At 55.1% G+C, this 23,580-nt stretch overlaps 1 long non-coding RNA gene across 1 annotated transcript; it reads right to left on the minus strand.

Moving 5' to 3' along the window:
• Positions 1 to 6,999: 6,999 nt before the first annotated feature.
• Positions 7,000 to 8,176, minus strand: LOC133923415 (uncharacterized). The gene is made up of 2 exons (XR_009910611.1): positions 7,647 to 8,176; positions 7,000 to 7,203 (listed from the first exon to the last, which is right to left on the minus strand). It is a non-coding gene; the product is annotated as an uncharacterized LOC133923415 (long non-coding RNA).
• Between the last annotated feature and the right edge of the window lie 15,404 nt (positions 8,177 to 23,580).

Here is a 23,580-nt window from a genome sequence, read left to right on the forward strand (position 1 = left end):
AGGGACAGGGGGCGAGGGGCTGGGAGAAGCTTACCTTTTTCACTCCGTGCAGGCTTTTCGTTCTCTCTTTTTCTGCACCGCTCCCTTGCCGGCTTGCGCCCTCGCCTCACCACCTCGGTCCGGCGCACGCTCGCTCACACGGTCACAACAAAATCCGAGTCCTCTCCGGTCTCCAGTCCATGTGGCGTGCTTGTCTTCTCTTTTTTGAAAACTAGTTTGCGCCGTGCTTGTGGCAGCATGGTTTTGAAATAGCCAGGCAACCATGCAACTATATCGCCAGACAGACTAGAAAAAAGAAAAAGCATATGGTTTATTATATCCTGAATTGAAATATTTGCATTCAAGAAAAATATGAACACACTTGGATGTTTTAATCTTTAACTTTTGCGCTAGGCAACCCAACCTTAGAAACCTGACTGTTCAGCATAAGCCTCCACATCCTGACTTATGGATAGTTGGACACTTCTAATTGTGTTTTTGAAATATCATATTACTACAAGAATTTGTGGTAAACAAGGCATCACACAATCACCTGACGATATGCAGGACAACAGTCGTGTGGTTTTGTTATTATAATTTAATATATATTACCCAAAAATTTTAATGGGGTGTCTTTACGGTGATCCATGTCTCTATCATCGTCAGAGGTGTCACCTCACCACCACTTACACTTTTATATGATATAGTTCATATTATTTATAGCTTTTGATAAGTTGTCTGCGACGATATTGAGAGATAGTAGATGACATATCATTATTGGCTTCATAGCACGATTTGAATTCATGAGTATCTAAGATGGTTACATCCTAGTTTAACGACGACATTCCATTTTCAAGTCCTCTTACTGCTTCCATTTAGCCGTTTAAGTTAGAATCAAGTTGCCAAAGGTGAATGTTCCAACATGTTCCTAGCCAGCAAGGTGCCAAGGCTGGCAGCAGGCTCCCCAAAACCCCTTTCCTCTTTTAGGGAGGCAGAGAAGATGAGACAGGGATGGAAGTCTCGAACGGTTACCTGGTACACCCACATGGGGCCTACTTTTGCTATTTGACAAACACCTACCACCTCTTGTCTTGTCATGGTACAAACGACCGGTACAACACTGCATCGTGCCAACGACTCATACAACTTTATCCAAAACCAAATTTATTTGGTCGACTAGTCAAGTTACTATTGGTTCAATATTTTTTCTTTTTTTGGTAGGAACTACTGGTTCATCAGTTGGTCAGACATTAGCCTAAAAGAAAATCTACAGCAACATCGCAGATGTCAAATGAAACTAATAATTGCGAATTTGCCACTCTAGCTTCTTATTATTGCCATACTTGCCACTCCATAACGGTCGTTTCTGCTCATGCATGCAACTTTGAGACCCGCTAGAGGCTGTCGTTGTTGCGCCCATGCGTGCACGTGCGAAAATCAGCCTCTTCCAGCTGCACAAACCGATGAAACCATTCGCAGGCAGCCCCTGAGATTTCGATGGCCCGTAAGGAAACTAAAATAGGGATCTTTATTAATCATAAACATCAAAATATTTATATATCAATTGTAAATATAATACTCTGGACATTAATTTTTTTTTAAGATCTTCTTTCTGTGACTCTATCAATTCGGTTTTTTTTTCTACTAGATACATGTTTTCTAGATGCCATATTATCACACAATTGAGTACAAACAATTTTTGAAAATTGAAATAAAAAAGTCATTAACAGTTGACAACTAGTGCAAAGATGTAAAAGAATTGAATCAAATAAACGAAATCATCCGGTTGGGGATTAGTCCTTGATTCGATTGAGCATGGGGACCATGCCTGCTGGCGATCAGGAGAAGAAGGGGGGAGGGGAACGGACGAACAATAGCTTACCGCGATAGAGGTTGGGGATTAGACTTTCGTCAATTTTGAACGATCGATCTTGAGCTTCGGGAGGAGGAGGATCAGGTGAGCTGATGCAAACACATCGTTTTGGACAGAGACACGGAGAGGTTGAGAGGAGGGGAGGGGAATGGGCGAAGATCATGATCGTTGTTGTTGCTGGGAATTAGGATCAGTTTGACTGGGGTCGACGATGGAATGACTGGGGTACCGCACGATCAGGCCTGCACACGATGCTTCGTTAATTTGGAAACGATCCATCATCTATGGTTTAACTGGGTTAGGTTACTAAGTAACGTAACATTAGGCCTTAAGCTATTTGTAGATTTGGAGATTCACTTGGGCTTGGTTGCTACTTGCTAGCAGACCGTGCAGCGTACAGATTTAGACTGAATTGGTAGGTAACATGACAGATCAATATATATACATATTTGGTTTAGAGGCCTTTGAATTTCAGAGGCCTGGGGTGGTCACCCCGCCCACCCTGCCCTAGGGCCGGCCCTGACCATACGCCCCCTGGACACAATCATTATTGGTCTTAAAAAACGAAGGGTTTCTACACAGTTTGGACGATGAGGTAAGTTGACGCTGACTCAGCAGGCTACATACATGTCACGATGACTTGTCAGCTGAGGACCTTGTTTTGTCTGAGGTTGAAACTTCAAGGAGTAGATTAATTGTTTTGAAACTCCGTGGGATCGGACAAAGCATTTGGGGAAAGCTAAGAACCAAAGAGGTCATTACGGGGCCGTTTGGTAGAGCTCTGATTCTGTGTGAGAGTGATTCTGTGATGGAAGTGATTCTGTTTGTAAAATCGTTTGGTATGCTAGTGGTGGAAGTGATTCCTGAGAGGATATTGTGTTGAAATCGAGGGGAATCAGGTGGAAGCTAGTTTTTTCAGCTCCCACCTCGCTATACAAAATGGGAAGTGATTCCCGCGCGGAATCACTCCCCGATCAGACCGTTTGGCAGCGCTGGGAGCGATTCCGGAGCGGAATCAACTCCCAGAGCTCTACTAAACGGAGCCTAAATTGTCAAAAAAAGAAGGGAAAATACAAATCACAATTATATGCATTTTTTTTTATAAAAGGGCATTTTATTAGGCCCTGACTTCTGCTGAAGTCAGACAAAACGGAGTATTATAGTCATGTACAAATAAAAGAAATTAAAAAACCCAAGCAATCAACCATAGTATAGAAAAAATAAATCTACTCCTACACCTTCACCAGATACAATGAAATTGTACATCTGTCGAACTACATTGTAACAGCCCAAAAGACTTAATCATGTCATTAAGCATCATAACCATCATTGACATCATGCTTAATTGTTTTCGTGATTTATGAGCTTGCATTTTCAGTTAAACATAATTGTAAAAATCAATGTTAATTGGTGCATTGTTAAGAAACTCACAATATTGCTATACAACATAGAGCTGGAAATAATTTTAGAAATTAGCTCATGTCATGTGAAGAATATAAATGAATTTTTCCAAAATTTTGGAGATGGTTTTGAAGGCATGAAAATTACCACAAGTTAGAAAAGCTAGCATGTTTGGGGAATTTTAGTTTGAAATTGGCTCAGGTATTATGGATCAAACAAGTTAAAATGGGTTGCACATGAATTATAAAATCCAGCAAAATAGATCCTCAAATTTTATGATGACTTTGAAACCATTAGAGAAATTCGAGAAAACAAATGAGAAAATGGATGCACTAGTACAAACCAACACCAAAAACTAACTAGCTTTCTCATGTCGTGATGCCTGAACTCAGAACCATCTGGAGCGCAGCAGCATAGTAAGCATGCCGCCGTCTTCCTTGACTTCAAGCCGGCCAACTGCAGGCTATCTCTCTCTCTGATCCTTGTCACTGGCCAAAAGCAAATTGCTCTCCTCTCGGTGGCTTCACCTGCAAGGCATGCTCCACACAGGCAGATATATGCACACAGCACACACTCGAGCAGGCAGCCATAGCAGCCACCCTCTCGCTCCCTGCTCTCTCTCTCCACTGCTTGTTCTTCACCGAGCGCAAGCAACAGCAGCAGCAGCCCATCTCTTCTGCTGTCTCGGCCACGCGCAAGCAACGGAGCAGCAGCACGCCAAGGTAAACCGGTTCCCCGCGACCGCTGGAAGCTTTCGTGCGTGCTTGTTGGCCCTCGGCCCGACGCCGGCACGACCGCTCGCATGCGCGTTGCGCTATCGTGCCTCTCCGCTCGCCGCCGATCGTCTTCCAGCCGAGCCCGCTGGTCGAGTGCCGTCTAGACGAGTTCCCAGTGGTGGACTGTTGCCGCTGCCACTTTCCACCGATCGTTTGGCGCCGCCGTTCACTGGCGGCAACATCGCGCCGTCCCTTCTTCATCAACTCCGGCGCAGAGATCCAAGATTCCACCGCTAACCCAGTGCTCTAAGCCGCCTCCGTCCAAGCCGAACCACTGGTGAGCTCCCGCACGCCGTTTCCTTGCTTTTGCACGCGGTCGTTTTAAGTTTGCCCATCGCCGGCCCGGGTTTCCACGGCGACCGAGCGCCGCCGCCCATGGCCGCCCGTCGCTAGCCTAGCTCCGGTCGGGCTCACCGGCCGTGATTACCTTGAATGGACTCCCCACTTCACGCTGGTGTCGCCGGTGCTCTCCGCTGGCCGTGCTGCGCCGCCGGCGACGTCGCCCGAGCCGCCGGCGCACTGTGTTCTGGGCGTGGGTCAATTTTGACCTGGGTCAAAATACGCCGACCCCACTGTCAGTCGCAGCGGCTGGCCGAACCCGAGTAGGAAAAGGTTTTAGGGTGTTTAAGTATTCGGAAAAATCGGAAAATACGAAATTGGATGTTTGTTTAACTAATAAATCGGCTGAAACATTGTAAAATGCATAAGAAATGGAATATGGCTCCAAAATTTGTGAAGCAAATTTTGTTAGCTTTATATGCTCATGCTCTACATGTTAAAATTATTAGTGACCATGAAATATGTGCTGGAATTTCCTTAATTAATGTAATGTGCTTAAAGCCTCATTAATTCATAACTAAATATTGGTAACTACAAAATTGATGAAATCAATTTGGTAAATCTTATTAATTGATTCCCTGATAATTAAAAATAATCACCCTCGTGTTAGACATGATTAAATACCTATTTAGGGTTAAGCTTTGTGTTAAACTTAATTAACCCAGGAAATGAGTAGATGCTTAACATTAATCCAAGTGAAGAAAATCTTTAGGCTTTGAACTCATGTCATGATGCATTTCATCTTCACTTGTCATGCACTATGGAGCATCCATCATTGCATATCATTCGTGCTCATCATTGCATGTGTTCTTCAGTAGTGAACGAAGAATCGGAACGTGACGTGAGTGTGATCGAAGGTGGCACAGAGGCACACCACTTCTGCGAGTTCTGTTCGGGAAGTATCAGGCAAACCCCAGAGCAGAAAGGCAAGCATCTAAGCATACTGCACCTTTTGTTCAAATTAAATGGAGTCTAAAATTGATAAATTATGCTTTATGTATGTTTGCATGTGTTGAGTCCAGTGTCGGGCTAATATGGGTAAAACCTATGTTGATGCATTATCTCTACCTTGACTTTTTGATAAATTATTATCCTTGTAGCCTTGATGATATAGTTGGTGTCTAGCTTCAAGATTTATTCGAAATGCTTAGCAATGCTTAGGTCCTCGGTAGAAGTCGAGCGACGGTGTTGCCGTTGTTCGCGAGCTTAGGGCTTAATCACTATTTACAGATATGAAGATAAGGTTGAGATAAATGGTTGAGATGTGAGATTGAGACGAGATGTGGGCGGTGTTAGGGGTATCTTCTGCCCAGGAGGAGTCCTCTAGGTAGTTCGGGAGAGGAACCCGGATGCCATAGACCGCTTGTATCGTTTAAGGCCGTCCGTCGGTACAGTTGGCTCTAGCACTTACCGTACTCACCACATGCTGATCTAATGGTAAGGTAAGCCGATTATCTTATGCCGTGCCGACACTTGCCTTGCGGCTCTATGACGCGTAAGAGAAAAAGAAAAGGAGAAGCAAGGTGGCGGGGAGCTGGAGGTGTCCGGGACACGCTCGCGATAACCCCGGTGCCATAGGGGCATTGCAAGTGGGTGGTTCCGGGTATGAGAAAGGTTGACTCGAGTACCCCTTGTGTGTGCTTTCGTGAGTAGCACAAGCCGAATGGTCCTCAAGTCGTGTGGGTAAAGTTGTACCCCCTGCAGGGTGTAAGAACAATTCGAATTGCCGCGCTCTCGGTCATGAGCATGCTATTGTTTCATTTGTATCGGTCGTAAAGTTTACGAATGTGGGATAAAGTTATGGTATGATGGTTTTGGTTGGTGGTTTGTCGATGAGGTACCATGGTTACTATACATACATGTTCAAGTTGTGGTCTACAGAGTAGACAGGTAGTTGTTCTTGGAGTTAAGTATAGCTGCTCACACATATGTGTCTAGGTTGCTTATCGCATATGTTTTACTTAACCTTGTGGCCTACTCTTGCTAACAGCTCAATGCATAATCCTTGGAGTCGAGCTAAGTATATGTGCTCTATATGGTTTAAGTCTTGCGAGTACCTTCGTACTCATGCCTGCGCTTTCAGGTTCTGCTGGTGAGGGTGATGCGTTGTTTGGCTACTTCGTGCCCGCCGATGCAGGTGGTGGGCAAGAGTAGTGCATCCTACTCTGGTGAGACGTAGCTTTTGAGGTGGAGCCTAAGGGCATATGGTTCCACTCTCCTTTTGCTGTTGTTAAGGTTTCTTTTTCCGCTGCGTAGTTTCCATTTATGTAAACTGTTGCAAATGGTTGCATGCTTAAGAACTTGTAATATAACTTTAATTACTCACTCTTTCTTAAGCTATGTTGTGATATGCATGTTGGAAAGGCATGTGTTCCGATCTTGGATATAAAACACGTGCCGGGACTACCGGAACGGTATTCTGGTTAATCACTGAGGTTGTGATTATGAATAATGACCCTCCTAATGATTAATTAGAATACTGTTTGGACGGTTCCTCACATACATCCTGTTGAAATATGTGCGATATAAATAGCATATATATACATATTCCTCTAAAGAGATAACAAAAGCAGTAGATGAAATATAACAAAAACATGAATATGAGATACATGTCGGTCATACCATGAGCACTGAGAAAGTAAACCATATATAAAAATCTGAATTGAACTAGATGATATATTCAAATGGCTCTCAGAGTATTCTTATCAGCTGGCTCCAGATTAATAAAGATCTGCTCCCAGGCTGAACTATAAATCATATCACAAATTAAACTAGGACATGAGATCACACCTAGATGACAACCTTGATATACAATTCTCTGAATTCTACAGATTCCTGGACAGAATAACAAAGATATCTTTTACTGGAAATCAGAATTCAGCACATAGCCAGCATCTTGCCTTCACAGGACAAACAAACAGAACACTAAAACCTTTCTGCACAAGAGGCAGAAAGGAATACAGAAACTATTCCAAGCTGCAGATTGCAGAGCAATCTTCACAATGTGCTGAATTCAGAAATATATGCTACTCAAGTCCAGGAATATAAGCTAACAGGCAGTGACAGATGACTAAAGCAAAATTCAGCTAACAGGAGATCAGAATCCTTATAATCAAAACTGAAAGATCATATCACTGCTCATGGCAAATTGCAAACAGAGAATCAAGGTTGTATCTATTGTACTCAACATCCTAATTCAATTTCAATGAAATTCATCATCACAGAGCAATTATACCATGCATCCAACAGTTCAGATCAGGGGAATAGAGAGAGCTCACAGTGAATATGCTGGAATAAGCTGGAGAGTGAGGCAAGGCACAGCACAGATGCCGCAGTCCCAGAAATCCAATCAACCGACGTTGCCGCCGGATGGAGGGATGACGTAGATACAATACCTCAACCGCACAGCCTCTGCAGTGCGGGCGAACCTCGGCAGCGCAGCTCTGAGCACCAACAAGATGCCTCCCAGTGCTACAAGAGCTTCGGCCAAAACCTCAGTTGGAGTCCAAGCTCTCAACACCAAAGCTCAAATCACAGAGAGAAAATGAGGGGAAAACCGAAAACTGTGAGATGCCCTGGTTTACTCATGTGCTAAATCAAAGCCCAGCCTCTCTAGAAAAAGGGGAGATGGCGGCAACAAACTCACGGCGCAGAGGAGCCCCCCTCCGAACCCTACGCGCGCACCTCCCTATCCGGTTCCATCAGACGGCTAGAACACGCCAGGAGAGTCCCAGCGAAGCTCCATCGCGAGAAGCCCGGAGAGGCTGTTGCAGCCGCCGCCACCGCCTCCCCCGAAGGGGATTTTTTCTTTTTCTTTTTCTCCCACATCTGGTCAGCCGGAACCCTTTTTAGGGTACACCAGCTTCGGGCTTGGGCCAAACCAGATGAAGGCCCAGAGGCAGTTGAGATTTGGCCCAGAGAAGCAAAATCACATTAAAATTTCTAAAATAAATACAACACATCCTTGGCACTCTTTGCGCTCCTTGCATCTGGTGTTTGCTCCATACCTCCTCCTTCCTGCTTGCACCATAACGTACGCCCTCTTTATAATTCTCACTTCACAGCGAAAACTCCTCAGATATTGTACATGCAAGAGATCAAACCAGAAGCAACATGCAACCCAAACTTCGTTCTTGTGCACACCAACATAGTAAGTTTTGTTCTTTCATTGCAGCAACATACCAATCTGATATCTCCCATATTACATATGTCGGAGGATGAACTCCTGTCGCAGGGATCCCGAGAGACCCCTTTTTAGAGATTCGGCCGGGGGGATGATCCTGGATAAGCTTGTTGGGAAATAAGCGGGGACGGAAACAAATGCAATGGCTGGTGGGAGATGATCGCCCTGACGGGAGAAAAATGGGTGCACTGGGGTTTAGACAGGTTCGGGCCGCACGGAGGCGTAACACCCTACTCCTGTGCGAGTGTTATATCTGCCCTTGAAGGGAATTCTTCAAGGATGTATCTGATTACAAGAGAGAGATCCCTACTGAGAGCTTGAGGCTCTCGTATTCTAGCTTGGCTTGAGCGAGTTTGAGCGTCTGCGTCCTCTTCTTCACACACCACACTTTTTTGGGGTCTCCCATTCTTTCCTTTTATAGGCGCGCCGACCTCGACATATCCTGAATGGGAAAGAGGGGATGCGAATGCCAAGGTGCCACGGAGAAAGGCGTCATCATTTCGTCTTGGCGAAGTGACAGGGGCGGTGGAGAAATGCGGCGCGCATCCGACCACCCGCCATTATGGAAGCCTCCGGGCGCCATAAAGGGAGGCCCACCGGGCAGCCTCAGAGGTGCCCGGTGCGCCCACCCTGTCTTGCCTTTCTACTAGGGTAGGGTGGCCGGCGGAGCGCTTCGATTCTGGCAACGTTATCCCGAGGCACCCGGATGAAACGGGACGGGACCCGTGCATTTAATGGACCCACGCCCCCCTACCAGTGCATGGCAGGGTCTAACACTGGGGCGTAGGCAGCTGAGAATGTCAGGATGTCAGGATGTCAGGCCGCGCATGCCTATTAAATGCGGCATTGGGCCTTTGACTGGATGACACCCTGACGACGGGGCCCTTCGGGTCGTCGAATGATCTTGCGCGAACCTTCGGGGAACCGAGTCCTCGGGGGCTGCCACGTGCAGCCCCGAGCACTCTCTCCCGAGCACTTCGGTGGGACCTTCGGGGCACCGAGTCCTCGGGGGCTGCCACGTGCAGCCCCGAGCACTCTCTCCCGAGCACTTGGTGGGACCTTCGGGGAACCGAGTCCTCGGGGGCTGCCATGTGCAGCCCCAAGCACTCTCTCCCGAGCACTTGGTGGGACCTTCGGGGAACCGAGTCCTCGGGGGCTGCCACGTGCAGCCCCGAGCACTCTCTCCCGAGCACTTCGGTGGGACCTTCGGGGCACCGAGTCCTCAGGGGCTGCCACGTGCAGCCCCGAGCACTCTCTCCCGAGCACTTCGGTGGGACCTTCGGGGCACCGAGTCCTCGGGGGCTGCCACGTGCAGCCCCGAGCACTCTCTCCCGAGCACTTCCTTCCCGGTAGGCGGCGGATCATCGGGGAACTAGGGTGCTCGGGAACCAGAGGCGGCGGCCCCGAGCACCTTCTCCCGGGACTTAGCTTCTTCTTACCTTGCAGGGTGGTGACATGTGGCGGATGGCCGGCCGGGTCTCGGGACTTAGGGACCCCTGGTTCTGAATACACCGATAGTAGCCCCCGGGCCCGTTGGTAGCCGATGGGACGGAGACTGCGAATGGGCCCTTCGTCGCGACCGAGGCCGAGGCTGGCGCGGACGCCATGTGGCAAGCTTTCGAGAGGTGGCTCTTGCGGACCTAGACCTCAAGTACGCCCCAACGGGAAAATGAGTGGACGCGTGCCCACACAACTTCCGAAGGGTATGATGACTATACGGGCGACACGCGCGGTCGCTGCGCAGATCGAGGAAAATACGCCTGGCAACCGCTGACATCGCGCGATCGGCGGGAGATTCGCCTGGCGGTGGCGTCGATCGAGGCGACGCTTCGCCGAGCGAACCGTTTGGGCGGCAGTTTTTGAACTTTGAGATATAAAAGGGGGAATGGATCGGTCCGTTCCCCTTTTTACGCTCTCTCGCACTTGTGCTCTTGCCTTCTTCGTGCTCCGAAGCCTTTAGGGAATTTTCAGGCGACCGGAGCATTCTTCCTTCTCTCTCTCTTTTCACCACCAAAATACCTTTCATTCTTGCCGAGATGACGAGGGTTGGAGGAGGACGCCGTGACAAGGCTTCGGACAGCATCTTGACAGAGTTTCGTCTGAGAAACGAGGAGGCGGCGGACAAGATCAGGAAACTGCTGGTGCCGGAGGGGCAAGCAGGTGCTGTGGTGGTGACGCCGGCGAGCCTGACGCCAGCGACGACCGTCCCAGGGCGGACCGTCCTCTTCACTTCCTTTGTGGCGGCGGGGTTGGTGCCGCCGTTCTCCGCCTTCTTCCTGCAAGTGCTGGAGACGTACGGCATTCAAATGGTGCACCTGAGCCCCAATTCCGTCGTGGCGTTGGCGGTCTTCGCGCATCTCTGTGAAATGTTCGTGGGGGTGATGCCGTCAGCGACGCTGCTTCGCCATTTCTTCGTCCTTCGGCCGGTGGGGAAGAAAAGGGGGCACTCCACGGCGGACGTCGCGGGGTGCTGCAACCTTCGGCTCCGGGAAGGCCTGGGGGACCATTACATTCCCCAGGTGCTGCGCAGCAAATGGGAGGAATGGCGACGGGACTGGTTCTTCGTCGACATCGATCCCCACGAGCGCCTCGAATTGCCAGAGAAGGCGGCGGAACCTCGGCGATCGACGTGGGAGGCGCCGCCGCCAGAAGACGCGAGGCTGAAGCCGGTGCTGGAGCGCATCCTGGAGCTGCGCGAGTCCGGGCTGACCTCCGTCATGGTGGTTGTGGACTTCCTACGCCGTCGGCTGGCGCCTTTGCGAGAGCGGGCCCGGCCGAGCTGGTTCTACACCGGGCCGGAGGACATCACCAGGACCCAGATTGGCGCGAGCTGGGATCTGGGGCCGGCGGAACTTCGGGGGATGACAAGGGTAATCACCGGAACGGAGGACATGGGCCGGGCGGAACTCCCGTGGCCGGAGATGGCGCTCTGCGCCAACCCCAACCGGGTGGCCATTATGGCGGGGCTGCCGGAGTTCGACGCCCAGGGGCCTGTGGACCGGCCACGAAGCCGGAGTCCCGAGGCCTCCGAACTCCCCGGGCTGGAAGAGCTACTTGGTGAAGAGGTCGCTGGCGGCTCGGCACGGGCTGAAGCGGTACCGGTGAGTCTCTTTTCTTGCTTCTCCATGGGCATTTCTGGCCCGAACTAAGCTTCGGCATTTTTCATTTGTCTCCCGTAGGCCGGCCGCAGGCGCTGCTGCGACGGAGAGAGAACAGGCGCCGGGACCAGAGCCGAGCCCGCCTGCCGTTCCGACAGAGGCGGGCACCAGAACGGCGGAGGCGCCAACCGTCGTGGCGGCCAGCGGGAGAGAGAGGGAGGCGGCGGCCGAGAGGAGGACGGAGCAAACGTCCGGATCCTTGGCGCCGGCGGAACCTACCCCGGGCGCGGAAAGCCCGGGGCGGATGATGGTGGAGGAGGATGCTTTGCCGGGGCCGGCAGACAGGGCGGCCGATGCTGAAATGCGGCCGCCGTCCGAGTCTTCGGCGCCGGCGGAGCCTACCTCGGGCAGGCAGAGCCCGGGGTGGATGGCAGCGCAGGGCCCTGCAGAGAGCTCGGCCCCCCTGGAGGCACTCTGCGGAGAAGTCGGGGCCCCACCGGCGCCCGGCCAGCCCAGCGACCCTTTCCTGGCCGCCATTGAAGGCGTCCAAGTAGCGGTCGGGTGGCTGGGCGCAGCGGTGAACGCCAAGGAGGGGGAGCTCGAGGCCGAGCGCGCCCGCCTGGCGTTGGAGAAGGCGCAGCTGGCGGGCGCTCAAGAGGAGGCCTGTGCGGCGGCCGCGCGGGAGCAGAAGCTCCTAGAAGACATCCGCGCAGAAGTCGCGCGGGAACAGGAAGTTTTGAACACCGCGCGGGCAGAAGCCGCGCGGGAACGAGAAGACGCCGCCCGCTTGGCTGAGGCGTCGAGGCAGCAAGCTGCCGAGGCCCTTGCCAGGATGGGGCAGGCGCAGGAGAGGGAGGTGGCAGTCGCAGCCCGGGAGCAGGCGGCGGAGGAGCGGCAAGCCGAGCTGGCCTGCCGGGAGGGCGCGGCCGAGAAGACGGGCACCGACCTCCAGCGCAGGGAAGACGACCTTCGGAAGATCAGGGAAGAGATTCACCGTTGGGAGGAGGACGTTTCCTTGCGGGAGGTAAACAACGAGCTATTAGCGTCGGAGCTCGATGTTCGGGAGGATTCGGTGACTCAGCAGGAGGACGTGCTGGCCCGGCGGGAGGGCGAGATGAGGCGCCGAGAAGACGAGCTGAGTCGTCGAGAGGGCGAGGCTGCTGCTGCGGCGGCCGCCGCGGCTACCAGGGTGGAGGAGAATGCGAAGCACGAGGCGGAATTGGCCGCCCGTGAGCGCGCCTTGTCCGAGATGGTGGCCAAGATGAAGCAGGCTGCCGCCCCCGCCGCAGCTGGCGGTTCTTCCGGTTCGGTCGGGAACCAGGGACTCGCGGCACAGCTGCGGGCCGCCAAGGAGAAAATCGAGACCGCCTTTGTCTCGCGGGTCAACCTCGAGCATATGCTGGACGACATACTCCGGCAGATGCGACGGGCCGTGGAGAAGGGTGGTCTCGGACGGCTCGTTGAAGGCGAGAAGGGCGACGGCCCCGCACGACAAGTGTTGGGGCTACAGCAGGTCTGCGAGCGCCTTGAGGCCCTGCCTTGGGCGGTCCAGGAACTCGCCGCCCGGGAGGGACGTGGCTTGGCGCACGCAGTGGCCGAGCACGTCCTGGCCTGCTACCGGAGCAGGGACCCAAACTTCCCGCTGGAGCCAGCGCGAGAGGGAGTGGTCGAGGCTGAGGGAGAGGCCGCCCGGGCAGCGGTCCGGAGTACCGCCGCCGAGGTGGCGGCCGGCTTCAGGCGAGAGGTGCCGGGGACGACTCGGAGGATTCAGCCGACGCCTCTGCTGCCGACTAGACCTTTTGTACCCTTTTTTCTTTTGCTTTTGTTGTTGATGTAGGAGTGAACCCTTAGAAAAATGCCTTGTATATATCCTGTGAATATTAATGGCAATTTTTCCTTGGGCTCGCAACTCCAATTTCTCTGAGTGTTTGATGCTTCTTCTGGTGTTTTACTTTGAAGTCCCGGGGAGTACTCAGTCGGGCCGTTCCCGACCTTCCCGTCCCTGGGGGTGAAGTTGTCTTGATCGCTGTTGCTGGCACAGTCGGCCTTCAAGCTCTCGCGAGTCCGCATTGCCTAAGTTAAGAACAAAGACACAGACTTCCTTGCCCGGGAGATGGATCGATCCTGCTCGGAACACGCCGTGCCCAGTGAACACTTTTTTCACCTTGCGACCACTCAGTTAGTAGAAGGGAGACGCGTATGGGCGAGAATGTGACCAAGAGTCCTCGCGGTCTGGTGGTGCCCGGGCTTAAAACGGGCCGGACCGAGCACTGACAGCCCGCCCCCGAGACCTGAGCTCCGGACTACCCGAGTGGCTCGAGCGATAGGATTACCCAGGGTACCCGAGGACTCGGTAGTGCTCGGGGTCCTTAAAAGCGGACCGAACACCACGATCACCACGTAGGGCTTTGGTCAGACATTATCGCACGCCCTCTACTCTTTTCTGCAAACCGCTCTGTCGTTCTGGAAAAAAAGTAGGCACGCGGCAGGGTTTTTGCGTGCGAGGAGACCACCTCACCGAACAGATTAAGGCGCGAGAGCCCCCGAGAATGACTCGGGAACATAAATTTACTGAAAGCAGACTTGTCTGAATATAACCACTCACCGGACAGCTGTCGGCCTTCCGGCCCACCGATCCAGGAGGGATGTGCTTCCGAGCTCGGGTGCCCGGGAACTTAATTCTTTCAACGGGGCGCCCGAGCGCCCGGAAGGCGCACGAGGCTCCCAGGGTCGAGTGATCTCGACCACCCAAGCCTAAGTGGTAGGACCACCCGAGGACCCTTGAGGCCGACCAGAGACCGGGGCATTGAAGCCCTCGCGGCCGAGCTGCTCGCGATCGCCAGCCTGTGACTTAAGAGAAAAATAGGATTTCTTTGTCTGGTGCGTTCTGTTAGTGCGGTACTTGCTATAGACTGCTCTCGTTTTCAACCCGAGACCTCTCGAATACCCGAACCGGCGGACAAGGGCGGGCAAAGGCGTAACCCAGAGGTCCTACGGTTCGGTGGCGCCCGGGTATGACAGACCAGACCGAGCACCGACAGCCCGCTCCGGGGGCCTGAGCTCCGGCCTACTCGAGCAGCTCGAGTGATGGGATTACCCAGAGCACCCCGAAACTCGGTTAGTGCCCGGGAGCCTGCCACGACACCGAATACCACAGCCTACCATGTCGGACATAAGTCAGCGGCGACTGCTCGCATGTATACCGATTGGGATTCTTTTATCAACGGGGAAAAATGAGAGAGCGAACTTTTTCTCGCACAACCGAGCACCTCACCAGACAGATTAAACATTGGGAATCCAGAAAAATAATTCGACATAGCGATTGCTTATTGAAATACTGAATGTGCAATATTTACAAGGTTGGGTGACAGCGACTTACCCCACGGGGCGAAGCCTTCAGATTGCTCGGGCGGGGAGAAGCCCCCGGCCTTGCTGACCTGAGCCGCGAGCACGACCATCTACGGGTAGAAGCGTCGGAGATGCTCAATGTTCCACGGATTCGGGAGTGGCTGTCCTTCCTCCGTCGCCAACCTGAAAGAACCTGCCCGGGGGACCGCGATCACGGTGAAGGGACCTTCCCACACAGGGGACAGCTTATTCATTCCTTCGCGCGACTGGACGCGTCGGAGAACTAGGTCCCCCACCTCGAGAGACCGGGCCCGGACATGGCGCAGATGATAACGCCGCAGACTCTGCTGGTACCGAGCCGCCCGGACAGCGGCACGCCGCCGGCGCTCTTCCAGGTAATCCATGTCGTCGCGTCTTTGCCGCTCCTGCTCACCCTCAGAGTATGCATGCACTCGAGGGGAGCCCAGAGTGAGCTCGGAGGGGAGGACTGCTTCGGCGCCATAGACGAGGAAGAAAGGAGTCTCCCCGGTGGCGCGGCTTGGCGTAGTCCGATTGGCCCACAGCACGGCTGGCAGCTCGTCTACCCATCCTTTCCCATGCTTAGCGAGCACGTTATAGGTCCGGGTTTTGAGGCCCTTCAGTATCTCCGCGTTGGCGCGCTCGACCTGCCCGTTACTCCGAGGATGAGCGACGGAAGCGAAGCAAAGCTTGATGCCGAGATCTTCGCAATAGTCCCCGAACAAGGCACTAGTGAACTGGGTGCCGTTGTCGGTGATGATCCGGTTCGGGACGCCGAAGCGGCTGGTGATGCCGCGGATAAACTGGAGCGCCGTGTTTTTGGTCACCTTGACGACTGGGACCGCCTCCGGCCACTTGGTGAATTTGTCGATAGTGACATATAGGTATGCATAGCCCCCGACTGCTCGGGGGAATGGACCCAGAATGTCCAAACCCCAGACCGCGAAAGGCCATGACAGGGGAATGGTATGGAGAGCCTGAGCTGGCTGGTGAATCTGCTTTGCATGGAACTGGCATGCCCTGCAGCGCCGAACCAGCTCGAAAGCGTCCTGGAGAGCTGTAGGCCAGTAGAAACCTTGCCGGAAGGCCTTCCCGACCAGTGTGCGGAACGATGAATGGCCACCGCACTCGCCCTCGTGGACCTCAGCGAGAAGATCGCCGCCTTCTGCCCGAGAGATGCATTTCAGGAGGACACCTCCTGCGCCACGCCGGTAGAGATCCCCATCTACTATGGCATAGCGCCTGGACTGCCGAGCAACCCTTTCGGCAGACGCCTCATCCTCGGGTAGGAACTTTTCTTTCAAGTACCCTCGGATGTCAGACATCCACGAGGCATCTTGAGAACATTCGGCGAGCACAGCGCACTCGCCGGACGGCGGCGCCCTGACGGGGCTTCCCACTGAGGGCACCACCGGGGTCCCCTGAATTGAGTTCGAGGTTTCCCCTTCATCCTGTTCGGCAGGCAGGACGGAAGGCCGTGCGAGTCTTTCTTCAAAGACTCCAGCAGGGACGCGCGCACGTGAGGAGGCCAGGCGAAAGAGCTCGTCGGCCAGAGCGTTGTCGCGGCGAGGGATGTACCGCAACTCGAGGCCATCGAAGCGTCTTTTGAGCTTCCTGACCGTAGCCATGTACGCCGCCATTTGAGGATCCGTGCACTGGTACTCCTTGGATTCCTGGTTGACGACCAGTTGGGAGTCCCCCTTGACCAGGAGGCGACGAATCCCGAGCCCCACTGCAGCCCGGAGGTCGGCGATGAGACCTTCATATTCCGCCATGTTGTTGGATGCGCGGAACTGCAACTGTACGACGTACCGGAGCTCTTCACCTGTTGGGGAGGTGAGAACCACTCCGGCCCCTGCGCCTTTAAGCGAGAGGGAACCGTCGAAGTGCATGACCCAGTATCCGGGCGCGTCGCGCCCGGGATAGGCGGAGATCTCTTCTGGGACGACGCAGGGGACGGGCGTCCATTCTGCCAAGAAGTCGGAGAGTGCCTGGCTTTTGATTGCCTGGCGACAGACGAAGTGTAGGTCGAACTCCGCCAGCTCGACCGCCCATTTGACAACGCGCCCGGTGCCTTCCCGGTTCCGGAGAATGGGTCCCAGTGGATAAGTGGTAACCACCGAGACCTTGTGCGCCTGAAAGTAGTGGCGCAGCTTCCGGGAGGCGATGAGCACGGCATAGAGTAGCTTCTGCGCCTGGGGATACCTTGTCTTGGCTTCCCGGAGGACTTCGCTGACGAAGTATACCGGTCGCTGCATCCGGCAGGCCCGGACGGTGGCCCTACTCGGGAGGCTGCCGCAGCCCCCAGGGTCGGCGGCATGGTCGGGGCTGGCCGGGTACTCGGGCTCGATTCCTTGGCTGGGAAGAGCAGTGTGCTCGGGTTCGACCCCTTGCCCAGGGGGAGCCACGAGGACAAATGAGTGGTCGGAGGCCTCTGGGAGCTGGGACCCAGCACCCGGCCCCGAACATTCGTCGCGCTCCACCACCAGCACTATGCTCACGACCTGTGGAGTGGCCAAAACATAAAGTAGTAGGGGCTCACCTTGGGAGGGAGCCACCAACACGGGTGGCGAAGTAAGGTACTTCTTTAAGTCGCGGAAGGCCTGCTCGGCCTCCGGCGTCCAGTCAAAACGTCCGGATTTCTTCAGAAGCTTGAAGAGGGGGAGCCCTCACTCCCCGAGCTTGGAGATGAAGCGCCCGAGGGCTGCCATGCAGCCGGCGAGGCGCTGGACCTCCTTGAGTCGAACCGGGGGTCGCATCTGCTCGATGGCCCGGATCTTCTCTGGATTGACCTCGATCCCTCGGCCAGAGACCAAGAAACCAAGGAGCTTGCCCGCCGGCACCCCGAAGACACATTTCTCCGGGTTGAGCTTGAGGCGGGTAGAGCGGAGACTGTTGAAAGTCTCGGCAAGGTCCTCGAGCAGGGTGGCGCGGTCTCGGGTTTTGACCACGAGATCGTCGATGTAAGCCTCGACGTTGCGGCCAACCTGCGAGTTAAGAGTGATACGAATAGCACGCTGGAAAGAGGATCCAGCGTTGCGCAGGCCGAAAGGCATTGACATGTAGCAATAAGTCCCCACCGGGGTAGTAAAAGCAGTTTTTTCCTCGTCCCCTATGGCCATGCGAATCTGGTGATACCCAGAGTTTGCATCTAGGAAGCATAAAAGATCACATCCCGCAGTTGAATCTACAATTTGATCAATGCGAGGTAAGGGGAAGGGATCTTTAGGGCAAGCCTTGTTAAGGTCGGTGTAGTCCACGCACATGCGAAGCTTGCCGTTGGCCTTCGGGACGATGACTGGGTTTGCTAGCCAGTCGGGGTGGAGGACTTCTCGGATGAATCCGGCGTCGAGGAGCCTGCTGACCTGCTCGCGGATAAACTCCTGGCGCTCTGGCGCCTGCCGCCGGACCTTCTGCTTCACCGGGCGGGCGTCCGGACGCACGGCCAAGTGATGCTCGATCACCTCCCTAGGGATCCCGGGCATGTTGGACGGTTGCCAGGCAAAGACGTCTATGCTGGCCCGGAGGAAGGCGACGATCGCGCTTTCCTATTTACTGCCCAGGTCGCTGCCGATACGGACAACCTGGGTAGCGTCTTCGCACACCACGACCTCCTTCGTTGGAACAGAGGTGTCGGCGGCGAGTCGGGGTTTGGATGAAGAGGGTCCCGGGCCCCCTGTAGAGCCATCGACCTCGGCCTGTGCTGAGACCAGAGCCATGTATGATTGTTCAGCGCAGGAGACGGCGCCGCCGGAGTCGGTGATCACAGAGATAGGGCCTGCGGGGCCGGGCATCTTAACCGTAAGGTATGCATAATGCACGGCCATCATAAACTTTGCAAGCGCCGGACGCCCGAGGATGGCGTTGTAGGGGAGAGGGAGTTCCGCGACATCGAAGAGGATGCATTCCGTGCGGAAGTTGTCCCGGCTCCCGAACGTGACAGGCAACTCAACCTGCCCGAGGGGCAGGGAGTGCCCAGGGGTCACTCCACAGAAGGGGAGCGACAGCTTTAGGCGTCGGGAGGACACCTGCAGCTTCTCAAAAGCCTCTTTGGAAAGGAGGTTGAGGCCGGCACCACCGTCGATCAGCACTCTGCCGACCTTAACATTGCAGATAGTGGGAGACACTACCAGAGGTAGCCGTCCCACGGCTGCAGTACTGGCGAGGTGATCAGCCATGCTGAACGTGATCGGAGCATCCGACCACCTCAGGGGTCTTGTGGCCTCCTCGCTCAGGGTTGCCGAGCACACCTCGCGTCGCATGATCTTGATGCCACGACGCGAGCAGGGTGTGTAAGCGCCCCCGTCGATAAAGGCAACAGCATGCTCGGGCTCCTGGAAGCCGAGCTCGGCGTTGTTGGGGGCGACCTCAATATCGCCTCCTCCGCGGGACTCGTCGCGCTCCCTCTGGCGCTGCTCCATGAGTCCTTTGACCGTACGACACTCCGTGAGGTCGTGCCATCTGGTCTGGTGTATAGGACACCATTTACCTGGCTCGGGCCCCGCGGGAACGGGGGCCCTCGCTGGAACAGGAAGTCGGCCGGGGGCCGGGGCTCTTGCTGGAGCCGGGGCCCTTGCTGGAGCCGAGGCTCTGGTGGGTATGGAGGCCCGAGGAGGAGCCCGAGCAGGGGCCCTGGCGGGGCGTCGATCGACACTCGGCCGGCGCTCTTGCCGGTGGTCGGGCTCTTGCGGCACCCTATGAGCAGGGACCTGGGCTGGCTCAATGGGAGCGGCCTCACGCTTCCTCCTCTTCTTCTTTTCCCGCTTGTCGGAGCGGGAAGAACTTGGCTGGTCGGAGGTGGGGCGAGGAGCATGCCACGCCCTGGCCTCCGCAGCCTTGGCGCACTTATCGGCCAGTGCGAAGAGTTCCGCAGGGGTCTCGATCTCGTGCGTACCTAGCTTTTCGAGCATCCGCTCATCGCGGACGCCCTGCCGGAAAGCAACAATAACAGCATGGGGGGCCACTCGAGGAATGGTGTTGCGAACCTGGCTGAAGCGCTGTATAAAGCGCCGTAGCGTTTCCCCCTCCTGCTGTTGGACGGCATGAAGGTCGCACTCCAAACCGGGGCGCGTAAACGTGCCCTGAAAGTTGGCCACGAACTGGTGGCACAGGTCATCCCAAGAGCCGATAGACCCTGGGGGTAAGTTCATAAGCCAAGAGCGGGCGGACCCCCTCAGGGCAACATGAAAGTAGTTTACCATCACCTTTTCGCTGCCTCCGGCCGCTTGGACGGCCGTCGTGTAGATTTGGAGGAACTCGACGGGGTCGATGGACCCGTCGTACTTCTCCGGCAGCTCGGGGCGGAACTTGGAAGGCCACCTGACCCAGCGGAGCTCGGTGGTGAAGGCACGGCAGCCGGTGCCGTATCCCGCAGCGCGAGCGGTGGTCCTTGGTGACGAGTGGCGGTGAACCGGGGATCCCCGGTGGCCTTGGGTAGGGAGAGAGGAAGCCTGGTCCTCTGCCCCGACCCCCTGCCGGGTCTCCCGCTGACGCTCGAGAGTAACTCGGGCATCCTCGTGGCCCCTCCGCTCGTCAAGGCGCAAGCGGAGGTCTCGGGCTTCAGACACGGCCAGGGGGACGGCACTCCGCCTGGAGACCCCTCGGCCCGTGCGGGTGTTGCCCGTTGAGGAGCCGGCTCTGGCGGCACCATGCTGAGAAGTGGTGCGAGGACTCCCGGCCTGCACCTGGCGACGAGCAGTGCCGACCAAAGCAACGACATCTTGGATCCACCGACCTTCCGGAGTGTTCGGCGTGGCCTGAACGGGCGGGTGCCTAAGGAGAGCATGTGCTGCAAGCAGCGCGCTCCCTGGGCTAGCCTCGCTGAAAGCGAGCCCGCGTCGTGGTGGCACCCGACGCGGTCCAGAGGCGGACCGGGCGGCCGGGGTCCCGACCACCTGCTGGGGGTCGGAGAGTGCGTCGGCAGCGGCGGCGGCGGCCCTGATGGGCCCAGCGCCTTGATCCCCTTGAGCGGGAAAAACCGCGCACGTGGATGGCGGCTGCTGCTGGCATGCAGCAGCGACTGGGCTCCTTCTCCCGTTGGGCAGCGCTCCGTTACTGGAAGTGGAGCCGGAACGCTGGAGACAGTGCCCACCGGCCATCTTTTCCTGTGGAAAAAAGTGAAACAAACAATCCAGGGATATTCCCCCCTACCTGGCGCGCCAGCTGTCGGAGGATGAACTCCTGTCGCAGGGATCCCGAGAGACCCCTTTTTAGAGATTCGGCCGGGGGGATGATCCTGGATAAGTTTGTTGGGAAATAAGCGGGGACGGAAACAAATGCAATGGCTGGTGGGAGATGATCGCCCTGACGGGAGAAAAATGGGTGCACTGGGGTTTAGACAGGTTCGGGCCGCACGGAGGCGTAACACCCTACTCCTGTGCGAGTGTTATATCTGCCCTTGAAGGGAATTCTTCAAGGATGTATCTGATTACAAGAGAGAGATCCCTACTGAGAGCTTGAGGCTCTCGTATTCTAGCTTGGCTTGAGCGAGTTTGAGCGTCTGCGTCCTCTTCTTCACACACCACACTTTTTTGGGGTCTCCCATTCTTTCCTTTTATAGGCGCGCCGACCTCGACATATCCTGAATGGGAAAGAGGGGATGCGAATGCCAAGGTGCCACGGAGAAAGGCGTCATCATTTCGTCTTGGCGAAGTGACAGGGGCGGTGGAGAAATGCGGCGCGCATCCGACCACCCGCCATTATGGAAGCCTCCGGGCGCCATAAAGGGAGGCCCACCGGGCAGCCTCAGAGGTGCCCGGTGCGCCCACCCTGTCTTGCCTTTCTACTAGGGTAGGGTGGCCGGCGGAGCGCTTCGATTCTGGCAACGTTATCCCGAGGCACCCGGATGAAACGGGACGGGACCCGTGCATTTAATGGACCCACGCCCCCCTGCCAGTGCATGGCAGGGTCTAACACTGGGGCGTAGGCAGCTGAGAATGTCAGGATGTCAGGATGTCAGGCCGCGCGTGCCTATTAAATGCGGCATTGGGTCTTTGACTGGATGACACCCTGACGACGGGGCCCTTCGGGTCGTCGAATGATCTTGCGCGAACCTTCGGGGAACCGAGTCCTCGGGGGCTGCCACGTGCAGCCCCGAGCACTCTCTCCCGAGCACTTCGGTGGGACCTTCGGGGCACCGAGTCCTCGGGGGCTGCCACGTGCAGCCCCGAGCACTCTCTCCCGAGCACTTCGGTGGGACCTTCGGGGCACCGAGTCCTCGGGGGCTGCCACGTGCAGCCCCGAGCACTCTCTCCCGAGCACTTGGTGGGACCTTCGGGGAACCGAGTCCTCGGGGGCTGCCACGTGCAGCCCCGAGCACTCTCTCCCGAGCACTTGGTGGGACCTTCGGGGAACCGAGTCCTCGGGGGCTGCCACGTGCAGCCCCGAGCACTCTCTCCCGAGCACTTCGGTGGGACCTTCGGGGAACCGAGTCCTCGGGGGCTGCCACGTGCAGCCCCGAGCACTCTCTACCGAGCACTTCGGTGGGACCTTCGGGGCACCGAGTCCTCGGGGGCTGCCACGTGCAGCCCCGAGCACTCTCTCCCGAGCACTTCGGTGGGACCTTCGGGGCACCGAGTCCTCGGGGGCTGCCACGTGCAGCCCCGAGCACTCTCTCCCGAGCACTTCCTTCCCGGTATTTGGGCTCTGCGGATCATCGAGGAACTAGGGTGCTCGGGAACCAGAGGCGGCAGCCCCGAGCACCTTCTCCCGGGACTTAGCTTCTTCTTACCTTGCTGGGTGGTGACATGTGGCGGATGGCCGGCCGGGTCTCGGGACTTAGGGACCCCTGGTTCTGAATACACCGACAACATACCATTTCCATGAGCAGCACATTTTCAGCACATCAAAATACGGTAACTGAAAATATGCAAAGACCGACAACAGAAAGATGAAACACAGTCTGATTCGGATGCTAGCCAGCATATGCTTCCTCACTGCTAACTGTTTACATAAACTATCCATTAGTCATCGGTAAGAAAAGAGCATCCGCCTTGTGCACCTGAATACAGTTCTTGAGTTTAGCACCGAACTGCTCCAACTCCTGCTTCTCTCCTGCATTGAGTAAAATCGCCCATACATTCATATATCCCATTATCGACAACACAACCTCAAGGGAAACACTAATTATTGCTTTCTTCAAAAGCAGTGTTATTCCTCCATTTCTGTATTGTCCACATTAATACCTATGCAACAAATTCTCCCTACATAACCATTCTTCGCCATATCACCCTGTAACCATTCATTCAGTTTGGCAGGAATGTATGAATACTGTAACGCCCCAGGTAATTAGATTACCCGAAACTCCGTGTTTTTATTGTACTTGTCCCATGATCAGTAGCAAGTACACACGGTTATAACAGTGATATCACATCCATACATTTTACAAGATGAATATGTTTAATTGAATTAAATTTACAACATTAAAACCAACCGGTCTACAATATAAAAGAACATGCATTGGAAGAATACAACAAAATAGATTCAAATATCCAACGGGTGTGCCTCAAACCCGCCCACAGGCAACCGACTGGGAGTTGAATCCTAGAAAGACCCAATATCATCGCT

Source organism: Phragmites australis, chromosome 7 (genome assembly GCF_958298935.1).
Source record: "Phragmites australis chromosome 7, lpPhrAust1.1, whole genome shotgun sequence".
NCBI classification, from domain to species: domain Eukaryota; kingdom Viridiplantae; phylum Streptophyta; class Magnoliopsida; order Poales; family Poaceae; genus Phragmites; species Phragmites australis.